This window comes from Odocoileus virginianus, chromosome 13, assembly GCF_023699985.2.
Source record: "Odocoileus virginianus isolate 20LAN1187 ecotype Illinois chromosome 13, Ovbor_1.2, whole genome shotgun sequence".
Lineage (NCBI taxonomy): Eukaryota > Metazoa > Chordata > Mammalia > Artiodactyla > Cervidae > Odocoileus > Odocoileus virginianus.
The window spans coordinates 55,182,313-55,195,556 of record NC_069686.1 but is presented as its reverse complement, the minus strand read 5'-3'; the positions used below and the strand labels follow the sequence as shown (position 1 = coordinate 55,195,556).

Here is a 13,244-nt window from a genome sequence, read left to right as displayed (position 1 = left end):
GCTCTTCTGCAGTCTTTTGAGGATGACTGGCTTCCTTAGCTAAACCAAGCCAGACAACAAAACAATGTAGCACTGCAAAACAAAAATAAGAGGGAAGTTCCTGTGGGCTGTTATTCAGTTATTCCATCTCATTCTGAATTGACCCTTATTTGCTCCTGAAGCTAGTGTCTACTCTCCTTGCCTTGATTCTGCCACCTCTTGTAGGTGGCCTTGGACCTTACAGTGGTCTTTTCTCAAGTCTGTCCTCTTTCATTCCTAAGCAGTGTTTGCCGAGATTACTCAAGACTCTCTTTACTAAAAGGTAACTTACAGGGACTTCCCTGGTATCTAGTAGCTAAGACTCCACACTTCCAAAGCATGGGGCCCAGGTTTGATCCCTGGTCACAGAACTAGATCTTGCATGCCACAACTAAGAGCTCTCATGCCGCAACCAAGATCCACGATCCCACATGTCGCAACTAAGACAGTGCAACTAATTAAATAAATAAAAATAAGTATTTTTTTAAAAGGTAATGGACAAAACAACTCAAACATAATGAGCTTCACTAGGAAATCTTGATTTCCCACCTTAAACCCAATCCTTCACTTCTTTAACCATACATTAGTTGATAATAATAAAAGCTTATATAGAAGATTTATTTAGCTAGATGCTAAATACTTTTCATATATTAACTCTTTTTATCATCACAATCACCCTATGAAATAAAATATATTGTACTCATTTTTATAAATAAGAAAACTGAGTCCAGAGAATTTATGTAATTTGCTCAAGCAAAGATCCCTGGTCAGTGGTAGTCCATATATGTGAACTATACCCCCATTCACCCAGTTTCCCAAGCCAGAAACCTAGAAATCAGCATTAATTTCTTTCTCTTTCTCTCCATATTCTTACCATCTTAGGTTAAGATACCATCATTTCTCACCTGGCCTGGTGTACAAGCCTTCCAACTATTTCCATTCATGTTCCTTATTTTTCATGTAACTGGCATGTGAATTTAATAAATCCATGATCACAATGAAAGATTTTTAACAAACTTCTTTCAAAAACCTACTTCATACCATCAGAATAGTTGTATGGATAAAGACATGTTAATATCTTTATGGTGTGGACAATACAACTAACAAATCAAGTCTGACAGACATTTGTGGAGCACTGCCCCCAAACAAAATAGAGAATACATACTCTTCGATAAAACTTGGAACACTTACAAAACCTATGTCATAGGCCACAAAATGAGTTTCAATAAATAACAGATAATTATTATCAAATAGACTACAATCTTTGATCACCATATAATAAATTTACAAATCAGTAACAAAAAGATCATCCCTTCCTCTGCTGTTTTCCCTTACTCTTCCCCGTGTGAAAGAGAACTGCAATTCCCAGGCTTCCTTGGGCTCTGATAGTGGGAGGCCCTGACAGCACTGACCTAGATGAGCAGGAAGAAACGGAAAAGGAAGGATGTTTCTTGGTTCCTCTGGATTGTCTCTCTTGGCTCCCAGCTTCTGTTGGGCAGTCCCCACTTTGGCTCTAACTCACTCCAGATGGGTTCAGCTTTAAGCCTGGATGAAGCCACCTCCTTCTGTTGATCCGGCAGGCATAGAATTGGTAATGAATTCCTGCTGTTGCTAATCTCTGGATTTCCTCAGTGTTCCCAATTGCCTTCTCAGTCTGTGGCCACCAGAGAATCAATCCTCTGTGTTAAATTTCTCTCTAGTCAAATCTGTGTATCTATAGCTATATCTGTCATATATCTATCATGACCAATACAACCCATATACTTAGAAACTATAGCTAAATAATTCATGGGGTAATGTTTAGAAATGAGGAATTACACAATCTATGTATCACCGTCTGGGGATGTTGGTAAAGAAGTACTTACAGAGAAATTTCTATCTCAAAAAGCAAGATCTGATGTTGATCCTCCTCCAAGTTTGGCTAAATTGTCTGTGCTATATTCACCACTCTTTAACACTTTTCTTTTCTTTTGACAATTCTGTATCATTTTTTTAGTTTTGAAGCAACTGTCATTCTATTGAAAACCTCCACTGGGGACTTCCCTAGTGACCCAGTAGCTAAGACTTGGTGTTCCCAACGCAGGGGGTCCAGGTTCAATCCTCAGTCAGGGAACTAGATCTCACATGCGACAAGTAAGAGTTTGCATGCCCCAACTAATCACGTGCCACAACAAAGGCTGAAAATCCCAACTGCCTAAACTACTACCTGGTGCAGGCAAATAAATAAATATTTAAAAAAACACCCTCCATTGATACTCCCCTATTAGCCTTGGAAACAATAGTTTCACCTTCTATGTCTGCCTCTGGCACTGACTTTATGGTTTTTCTGCCCTAATATGTGTATCCCCTGCCTTGCCTTTTGTCCTGAACACCATTTCCATGTTTGCAATTGTGTATTAGACATAGCATACCTTTTTCAGAACATCAAATTTGACTAAATTCATCATCTTGCTCCCCACCCTCTAGAGTCTGCTGTTTTAATCCTCTCTCTGACCCTGTCACTTTCCCAAACAGCCATCCTGGAAAACTCACATACCTTCAAAGCAGACACCACATCTCTTTCACAGTAATATCTTTTTTTCCAAGCAAAGAGCTTGACGTGGAACAAGTATGCAGTCAATGTATTTTGAATCATCGGAAGACTCCACCCTCTTTCTAATTCCATATCCCCGTTTTGTATATCTTGGTAATGCCCTCTCATATTTATTCTCTTTATGTTTTCTATTTTCATTGTGACTAGTTTTCTTCACCACTCACCTGGAGAGAGGCACAGGATAGGCTGAAATTCTGAGAGTTAAATTATAGCTCATCTGAAACCCTGAGAGTGAAATTATAGCTCATCTCATAATAGTGTTCAACAAAAGCCACGTTAAAAGCAAAATGCTTCTAAGTCAGTTAGAAGGGTAAGACCTGACTGGAGGTTCTAAATGCTGATAACATAATGGAGAAAGAATGTGTTGATCCGATGGGGAGTTGGTATGTGGAAAAGACTGCAAAGGCTAATACACCAGCAGAACCCCTTCAAGTTCTTTCAGGATACTTCCCTGTCCCAGGACTCAGCTTCCCCCAGGGATGCATGTAGCCCAGTTAGTTCGAGTTCTTGGCATAGCTGGATTTAGCTATTCTAGAACCGCATCTAACCACCACATTTCTGGCAGTCCCAGAGCTATTCCTTTAACTGACCAGGCTCAGAATGTAAAAATTATTTCTGACTCTTAGCCCCGTCTAGTCCTCACATTTGCCTGATTGATCTTTTTTCATTCTTGGTCTCTTTCTTTCTCTATTTCATTCCTCCTTTCTCTCTGCCACCCATAATTTATAAGGCACTCATTAAAATAAACCACAATAGTCCTTCAATTAGACCTCTTTGCCTCTTTCCACCCCTCCTAAGAGTCCTGCCCTTGGCACCAGATTTCTCATTCTCTTTTTTTTTTTCTTTTTAAAAAATGATTTATTTTTATTTATTTGGCTGTGCTGGATCTTCATTGTGACATGCAGGGTCTTCAGTCTTTATTGCACCATGCAGGATCTTTCATCGCAGCATGAGAACTCTTAGTTGCAGCATGTGGGATCTAGTTTCCTGGTCAGGGATTGAACCTGGGGCGCCAGCATTGGAAGCACAGAGTCTTAGTCACTGGACATCAGGGAAGTCTGATTTCTCATCTTTTTGATGCCTTTCACTGTGTCAGGCTGTCAGACCGAGGAATGTACGAACATTCCCAGCAGACTTTCCATCCTGGCATTTCAAATAGGTACTGCCTTCCTCAGCAAACCCAGTGGCTCCCCTCTGGCCAGCATCACTGTGGGTTTCAGGCAGCTGGCATTTTCTGTCCTCCCCTGAACAGACAGTGTTCACACTCCCCCCACTGCCTTTACACTCAGGGTGCCCAGTCAGAGCCACACTTCAAAGTTCCATCTCCTCCTAAAATTCTCTGCTGATATTCCTGGCTGACACTGATTCATTCCTGTCTGGCCTTCTTCAGGTGCAAGGACATTTTAGATGAGATGGCTTTGCCATGGGGCTAATGAGGCTTCCAGGCTTCCCAGGTGGCACTAGTGGTAAAGAACCTGCCTGCCATGCAGGAGATGTAAGAAACGCAGGTTCAACACCTGGGTTGGAAAGATCCCCTGGAGGAGGGCATGACAATCCACTCCAGTATTCTTGTCTGGAGATTTCATGAGCGGAGAAGCCTGACAGGCTTCAGTCCATAGATTAGCAAAGAGTCGGACATGACTGATGTGACTGAGCGCGTGCGCGCACACACACACACACACACACACACACACACACACACACACATACACAGTGAGGCTTCCGTTTGAAGGCTCCCTTCTTGGGACAGTTCCCTCCAAAAACTGTAGGCCTAAATTTTATTTATACTTTACTATTTTTTCTGAAAGAAGATCTTTCAAGTTGTAAAACCTGAGGTCCTAGGTAATATGGATCTGTCCCTGAATTTGGGCAGTTAATTATATTCTTTCCTTTCCCTGAAGTATTTTCTAATTGGTTAGTATTAAACAAATTTGTTTTCCAAATTTGGTGTGAGCTTCTTGCTACATAATGTTGTCTAATGTATAGTGTAGTAATTAAAAGGGTCATCAGTAGAGTCCCTCAGAGCTATATCCAAAATTATCTCTACCATTTCTTGCTCTGTGGCATGTTTTATTTCTCCACTTGATTAAGCCTCAGTTTCTTTATTTGTTAAGTGGGAATGATTATAGCAAGGGCTACATTATGACTTTCTGAGGCCCAAAGGCATTTTGCTTTTGTAAGCTCATGGATGCTTACTCCATGTAAGCTCAGTAAGCTCATGGATGCTTACTCCATAAAAAATATTATAAATTACATTTTATGGCTGTGAGAAAAACTAATATCCAGGGAAGATTATATTCCTTTATTTTCCCTTCTGATTCTAAAAGAAACTTAAACATTTTCATGGACCTCTAAAAGCCTTGTGGGTCCTAGGCATTGTACCTAGTGAGCATAATGGATAAGTTGGTTCTGATTACAGTCTCCACAGAAGGTTAAGTCTAATAAATAATAAATGAAACAGTGCATGTAGAGCATTTAATAAAGTGCATGACATGTATTAAGTGCTCAATAGATGGTAGTCATTATTACTGGATTGGCCAAAAAGTTCATTTGGGTTCTTTGGGTTTTTCCACAAGATGGTATGGAAAAACCCAAACGAAATTTTGGCCAACCCAACATTTTTGTGTTATTTTCCATTATTTCATTCCTCTTTTATATCCTTCACAATGAATAACAAAAAATAAAAGCTTACTTGGGCTTCCCTGGTGGCTCCGGGGTAAGGAATCCCCCTGCCAATGCAGATGAGGTGGTTTCCATCCCTAAGTGGAGAAGATCCCTTGGAGGAGGAAATGGCAACCCACTCCAGTATTGTTGCCTGGGACATCCCATGGACAGAGGAGTCTGATAGCTACAGTTCATGGGGTCCCAAAGAGTTGAACATGACTTAGCAACTAAGCAATAACAACAAAATCAGTTTGACTAGAGCGTATTTTACACTAAGCTCTCTGTAGTCTTACACGATAAACTGAGGCATACTAAAAATTTAAAAAGTTTGAGCAAAAACAAAATAAATAAATAAAAATAAAAAGTTTGAGCAAAAATTGACTGGAACTTGGCCATATCAAACCAGAAATGGTTAGGAATCACTTCACAGACAGAAGTTAAGGGAAAGACTTTTATAGAGAAAAGTTGGAAGCAAAGCAAGAAAATGATTTGATTGGTTATAGTGTTAGGCGGTTGTCTTGTGCAGGGAAGCCTAGTTTGGCTGTTTGTGATAGGCTGTCCTTAGGTTTTGATTTTTTCAGCTGGATGCATTTCAGCCTTAGGTTTTGGTTTGCTTACATAGGCTACTAAGGTGTGATATTAAAGCTACCTCAGTCTAATGGTCTCCTTGTTTAATTAATCTAACAGTAGCAATAGGTGTTGGGAAACAGAATTATCACTTAATTGTATATTGTAATATACAGTAGCAATTAAAGCATTTATTATGTGTTTGCTTATGTTTCCAGATTGGATGCACACCCTGTATTTACAAGAAGTTACTACCGGCCAAGAAGGTGCTAAGATACCTTCAGCTTGAATTTCCCAGCAGACGTTCTTAAACACTAGAATCTCGGACTCTACCCAAGAGATTCTAGCTCAGTGGCTCTGGAATAGGACCTAAAAATAAGTATTTTTTAAAAATCTGACTCCCATGGTAATTTTGATTTGTTGGAAATCACCATCGTAGGCAAGGACAGTGGTGGCTTAAAGGATGGTATGTGGGGCTATAGCTAACCTCTTCCCAACTCTGTAACACTCACCCCCCAATCACTACAAATAAAAATAGTATGTCTGCTATGCAAATTCAAGTTCCAGTCAAGTCTCCTAGGCACTCTCTTCCTGACCAGATTGCATCTTTAAGCCTCCTTATTTAAGTAATTTTGGAGTCACTAGCAGAAGATATATAATCTTGATAACAAATTGAAATTGTAATGGATTAACTACACTTCAGGCATACAAAAATGGAGTCGGGTGGCCACGGAGGATCTGGTCTCAGACACATCTCCACACCATGAGAACTTGAGCTCTATTTGAACTGTACCAGATGGGGAAACAGTGGAAACAGTGTCAGACTTTATTTTTTTGGGCTCCAAAATCACTGTAGATGGTGATTGCAGTCATGAAATGAAAAGATGCTTACTCCTTGGAAGGAAAGTTATGACAAACCTAGATAGCCTATTAAAAAGCAGAGACATTACTTTGCCAACAAAGGTCCGTCTAGTCAAGGCTATGGTTTTTCCAGTGGTCATGTACGGATGCGAGAGTTGGACTATGAAGAAAGCTGAGCACTGAAGAATTGATGCTTTTGAACTGTGGTGTTGGAGAAGACTCTTGAGTGTCCCTTGGACTGCAAGCAGATCCAACCAGTCCATCCTAAAGAAGATAAGTCCTGGGTGTTCACTGGAAGGACTGATGCTGAAGCTGAAACTCCAATACTTTGTCCACCTCATGTGAAGAGTTGACTCATTGGAAAAGACCCTGATGCTGGGAGGGATTGGGGGCAGGAGGAGAAGGGGATGACAGAGGATGAGATGGCTGGATGGCATCACCGACTCGATGGACATGAGTTTGGGTAGACTCCGGGAGTTGGTGATGGGCAGGGAGGCCTGGTGTGCTGCGATTCATGGGGTCACAAAGAGTCGGACACGACTGAGCAACTGAACTGAACTGAACTGAACTGAACTGAGACCCAAAGACACTGCCAGTTGTATTCAAAACAACACTTGCCAGCTGCAACCTTGTGGTCTCAAGGTCTCCCTTTGTAACTAGACAACCTTTTCAGACTCCAACCAATTCTTACTTAATAAGCACCCTTACTTCTTGCCAGCTCCAATTATAATTCTTGAAAAACAATTCAAGTAACTCATAGTAATCTTCAGTTTTCTACCCTTATAAGTCATTTTGTAGTCTGGCAGAACACAATTCAACTGCTGCTTGAATCTATGTATCCTGCAGTCCTAACAAGCCCCAAATTAGCACTTTTTAATTTCAATCAGTTCTCTGTTTCTAAAACTTGATCAACAACCCCTATTCTAGGAACTTCCCTGGTGGTTCAGTGGTTAAGAATCCACCTTTCAAAGCAGGGAACATCAGTTTGATCTCTGGTCTCAGATGATCCCATGTGCCATGGAGTCACTAAGTCTGAGAGCCATAGCTACTGAGCCCACACACCACAACTACTGAGCCACGCACCCTAGTGCCTGTGCTCCACAACAAGAGAAGCCAGCTCAATGAGAAGCCTGAGCACCGCAGCTAGAGAACAGCCCACTTGCGACAACTAGAGAAAGCCTGCATGCAGTGATGAAGACCTACCACAGCCAAAAATAAATAAATAAATAATTTTTAAAAAACCTATTCTAGCTTTTAAGGGACTTCCAGGATAGATGCACATACAACACTAGAAGAGAACATTTTCAGGACTGAATAAGTACTGCTGGCATTGAGCATTCAGAGGAGGAGGAAGCAGTCACTATAGGCTGAGGTTTTGGCAGAGGCCTCACAGTGAAGAGTGACAGCTGATTCATGAAAGAAGGTAGACTTAGGATGTATCATGGCCAGGAAAAAAGAACAAAGGACTGGGTCTAGGAATAAAACTGGTTTTCCCATTCACTAACTTGGTGTCTTTGAAAATGAAGATACAGAAAAATACAAATCTGTCAACATCTACTCTAAACAAACCAAATTTTGTATAATAATATTAATATTTGCAAAAATATAATTTAATGCAAAAAGAGGGATATACTATTAAGATAAGGAATTGTCTACCAGGAGGACAGAATCATCATGTACTTGTATGAATTGCCCCCTTGCCCTCCAAAAAAACAGCCTTGAGATATATTAATCCCCAAACTGGGAGAATTTAAGACATCTCTCTCAGATAATGATGGATCAAGTATTTAAAACATTAATAAGGATAATGAATAATTGATTTGAACAACAAGAAGGGGAAACTGAAGCAGAGAGCTTCAGTGAAATAGCTTGTCCAAGACTATATAGCTAGTGACAGAGCAGAGATTCAAACCCAGGAAATTTTCAATTGCCAGCCTGCGCCTAAAGTGGAATTATGAAAATGTATTTACATAAAAGTATTAAAAACAAGTCAATTAAGCATTCAGTATTCAACTCAACAAGTTCAAAAATAGATAAATCCCCCAAAGAGGAAGCAAACAAAAACTTTCAACACCCAAAGCTGTTTCTTTGAAAAGTCGATAAAAATAGATTTCTTTAAATACTGACAGAGAAACTCACAGAGAATGAAAATATGAGAGAAAGAGATGTGAGTAAATAAAGGAACATAACTAGAGAAATATCAGAGACTTTTAAAATTATGGATGAATAGTATAAAGAATTTTTTACCAATAAACTGAAAACTTAGTGTATATTTTCCTAGAAAACAAAAGTTAACAAAGTTGCAGGAAAAAAAAAAAAAAAGATGAACCAATACCCAATCAAGAAATGGAAAGTACTCAGGACTCCGCCAATACTCCTTTCTTCACTTACAAAAAGAGAAGGTACAGAAAATTTTATGCTGCCTTTTAAAAAACCTTTAAAGAAATGATAATCCTAAATTTTAAGAGATTTACAATTACAAGCAGAGAAAGGAGAGGGAGGAAAGCCATGAGTTTTATTTTATGAAGGTATAACTACCTTTACACCAAAATGGGACAAGAGAAATACAAGAAAAGGAAAGATGAAATTTTTTGAGGTAAAATTAACAAAGAGGTCTTTAGTCTGAGATCCAGTGAAATATGTTTGCTATGTGGAAGTAGAAGGCAGAGAGAATCTTAACTCAGTTCAACTGCTGGGTTCTCCTCACTGGCTAGTTTCCCAGATTATGAAGAATGAGGCATCCTCCAATATGCAAAGGTAATTTTTTAAATTGGATCCTTCTATGGCCTGAAGAAATGAGTTTTTATTTCCCAGTGCCATTACCATTGATAGTTTGCTGTTCATCTTGACCTTAGGTAGAGTGGAACATGCCTGAGCTGCTGGTCACCATTATAACCTCATTGGGATACCACACAGTCAGTACTCTACGGATAATCTAGTATTAGAAACTGCAAGAGTTTTGTGGGAACCAATGACTCCAAGCCTCTTCTGCAGCACTGCTTCAACTAGATCAGCTATTGCACAACAGGACTGCTTTTGATTTCAGCTGCTTCTGTTCCTCCTCTTTGGTCACATGCCTTATTTTTTCTATTTTTATAGTCAACAGTTGGCTAAGTGGCAAGTTCACTAAAGGTACTTGCAGGGTGTCATTTGTCAAAAGCTCTTTTAGTTTTAATTAATTAGTTAATTTAGTCTTCTTTATGCTATGGATAAAAAGGCTCTTTGTATCAGAGAGATGGTACTTAATATGTTTTAGCTTTTCCTGCTTTTCAATAATAATCCCATTGATAAGAGTTTTAAGAGCCATTTCATTTTATAGCATATGTATATAATTGTATATAATTATATAATTTGCTATTTGCCTATGGAAGAAAGTATTGAATATTCATTAGGAATAAAGGCTTTGGAGTCAGAAACGATGGGATTTAAGTCTTGGCTCTAATAGAAAATGGTGTGGAAATGAACACACCCAGTTGTTAATAGAGGTTACCTCTGGAGGCCGGCAGGCACTCCACTTTTACTTTACGCCCCCTGGATTTAATGAGCATATTAACTTTTTAACTGGAGACGAAGAGAAGGGGAGGAAAGGAACAGGAAGAGAGCTCATTTCGTGACCAGAGGCAAACGATTCTGCCTGTCTGTACTGCAGGTTACTCGTGCGTTATATGAAGAACACTGAAGGGTTATTATGAGGAACACAGGAGATGAATGCATGTAAAACATTTTGCACTCCACTTGGCACAAATTCAGCATCCAGTAACTCTTCACTGCTACCCCTAGGCAAAATACTTAACTCAATATTTGCCATGTAGTAAGTGCTCAAAGGGATTGGGGGCAGGAGGAGAAGGGGATGACAGAGGATGAGATGGCTGGATGGCATCACCGACTCCATGGGCATGAGTTTGAGTGAATTCCGGGAGCTGGTGATGGACAGGGAGGCCTGGCGTGCTGCGATTCATGGGGTCGCAAAGAGTCGGACACGACTGAGCGACTGAACTGAACTGAAGTGCTCAAAAAATGATAAGTATCCAAACAAACAAACAAAATATGGTAAGTATTCCTTCTCTTCTTTCCCCCAGTTTTATTGAGATATAACTGTATAAGTTTAAGGCATACAGCATAATGATTTGATTTACATTCATAATGAAATTATGACCACAGTAAGTTTAGTGAATACCCATCATCTCATATAGATAGAAAATTAAAGAAATAGAAAAAAAAATGTTCTTTGTGATGAGAATTCTTAGGATTTACTCTTATAAGTATGTATATATAACATACCACAGAGTTAGTTGTACATTATATCACAGTGTTAGTATAACTGGTAGTTTGTACCTTTTGACTAACTTTCATCCAATTCTTCCTTTCTCTTACCTCCTCTGGTAACCACAATCTGATCTCTTTTTCTATGAGTTTGTTTTTGAAATAAATTGAAGCTCAACACTGTTAGTACATGACACAGTGATTCAGTATCTCTATACATTTCAAAATTGTCACTACAATAAGTCTAGTTACCATCTGTCACAATACAAGTTATTACATAGTTATTGACTATTTCCACACACTATACATTTCATACTCATGATTCATTTATTTTGTAACTGGAAGGTTTTTCCTCTTAATTTCCCTTACTTATTTCTCTCCTCTTATCCCCGCCCACCAAAATGATAAGTATTCTTACTAAGTATACTTTTAAATTTTATTTTTCTTGTTCTTGTCTACGTCTGGAAAGTTTTCCTTGTATTTTTCTTTGAGTTATTTGCAATTGGTTCTTTGTTTAAAAAAAAATAAAGGCCCAAATTGAAGGACAGTTTTTGAACTGGCCTAAACTCTTCAAAAATGTTAATGTCATAAAAATAAAGATTGAGAAGCTATTAATGCTAATTTTCTGATACTTATCATTGAATATCCATTAATATCTGAAATCATGTTAAAATAATTGGTTACTAAAAAAATGTAGAAACCCTGTGATCCATTGCTAATATAATATAAACTGATGTGACTGCCCTGAAGGATAATTTGGCCAAATCTTTCAAAAACAGAAATGAATATATCCCTTGACTCAGAAATTCCACTTCTAAGAAATTATCCTATAAAGATGCTTCCATCTGTGTGAAATGAAATGATACAAATAATGTATTCATTGTATGAGCAAAGTTTAGAAATTTGCTGGACCATCAGTAATGTGATACTTAAATTATAATACACTCAAACAATAGAGTAAAATGGACTTACTATACTGCTTTAAGTGTACTTTTCTGGAAAGAATTCCAAGAGAAGGGATGTTAAAAGAATAAGGCAAAGTACAGAACATTGGGTAGAATATGACCCCATTTGTGTGTGGGTAAAATGTATGTGTGTATGCATATGTATGCATTGATTTTTATATGCATCTATTTATAGTTTATATTAAAATATATTAATATATATATTTGTGGGGCTTCCCAGGTGGCACTAGTGATAAGGAATCTGCCTGCTGATACAGGGAATGCAGGAGATGCAGGTTCGATCCCTGGGTTGGGAAGATCCCTGGCAGTAAGAAATGGCAAACTGCTCCAGTATTCTTGCCGGGAAAATTCCATGGACAGAGGAGCCTGGTGGGCTGCAGTCCATGGGGTTGCAGAGTCAGACACGACTAAGCAACTGAGTATGCGTGCATACCTATATTTGTATGTCTATATACATACTTTTAATACATTGATATATGTATATATTTGTAAATACATAGTATACCTCTAATGATACTTTTTAAAAAAAAATTGAGGACACTGTTAGTTCCAAAAAGGAAACTGAGTTACTGGGAGATAGAGAGTAGGTGTGACTTATTTATCTTGGTATGTACCATTTTGTGTTTTGTGCAATGTACAGGTATTATGTATTAAAAAAAAACACTAAAGAATAGAGACAATGCATGATGTTGGAGAGTCGATGAAATCAGTTGAAAGAAGTGAACATTTGTTAATAGCATGAGCACAAGCAGATGGAAAGAGAACTGTACTGAACAATTCTCCAAATATAGAAACCATCTACTGGAGATAGTCAGACAAACATGGCATGTCCAAAACTCTGTTTCCAGTTTAAAGTTTATCTTTTCATGGAGTAAGGATGTTCACATGACTCATTTCTTCTTCTTTTTTTTTTTTTAAAACTAAGGTAAAGGGGTTAATTTTATTGCATATGAATTAAGCTTCAATTAAAAATATAATGAATTTTTAAGAGGTTAATAATGATGACTCATTCATACCATGGAATACTGCTCAGATAGATAGGAAGTATTGATACACACACAAGTTGGATGAATCATCCAGGCATTGTGCTTATTGAAAGAAGCCTGTCTCAAGAGGTTACATGCTGTAAGATTCCATTTATATGGCTTTCTCAGAGACAAACTGTAAAAAAAAGAAGAAAGATAAGTGGTTTTCAGGGACTGGGAGTGAGTGACTATAGAGGGATGATAGGAGAGAGTCTTTTTTTGGAGGGTGGATGATGGGATAGTTCTATATCCTGGCCATGGAGGTAGTTGCATGGATCTATACATGTG

The 13,244-nt window shown here is 38.5% G+C and overlaps 2 long non-coding RNA genes across 9 annotated transcripts in view; one reads left to right on the top strand and one right to left on the bottom strand.

Moving 5' to 3' along the window:
• The window catches only part of LOC110145231 (uncharacterized), a 36,755-nt gene extending 33,843 nt beyond the window's left edge, over positions 1–2,912 (bottom strand). Inside the window, exon 1 of the long non-coding RNA XR_002316152.2 lies at positions 2,776–2,912. This is a non-coding gene — a long non-coding RNA (uncharacterized lncRNA). The remainder of the gene's footprint in view (positions 1–2,775) is intronic.
• LOC110145249 (uncharacterized) overlaps positions 1–13,244 on the top strand; it is a 116,570-nt gene that overhangs the window by 54,121 nt on the left and 49,205 nt on the right. For 5 of the 8 annotated variants that reach the window (XR_011491017.1, XR_011491015.1, XR_011491012.1 and 2 more), the window contains exon 3: positions 6,061–12,802. This is a non-coding gene — a long non-coding RNA (uncharacterized lncRNA). The remainder of the gene's footprint in view (positions 1–6,060; positions 12,803–13,244) is intronic. The other 3 variants (XR_011491011.1, XR_011491016.1, XR_011491013.1) reach the window with 3 other exon arrangements.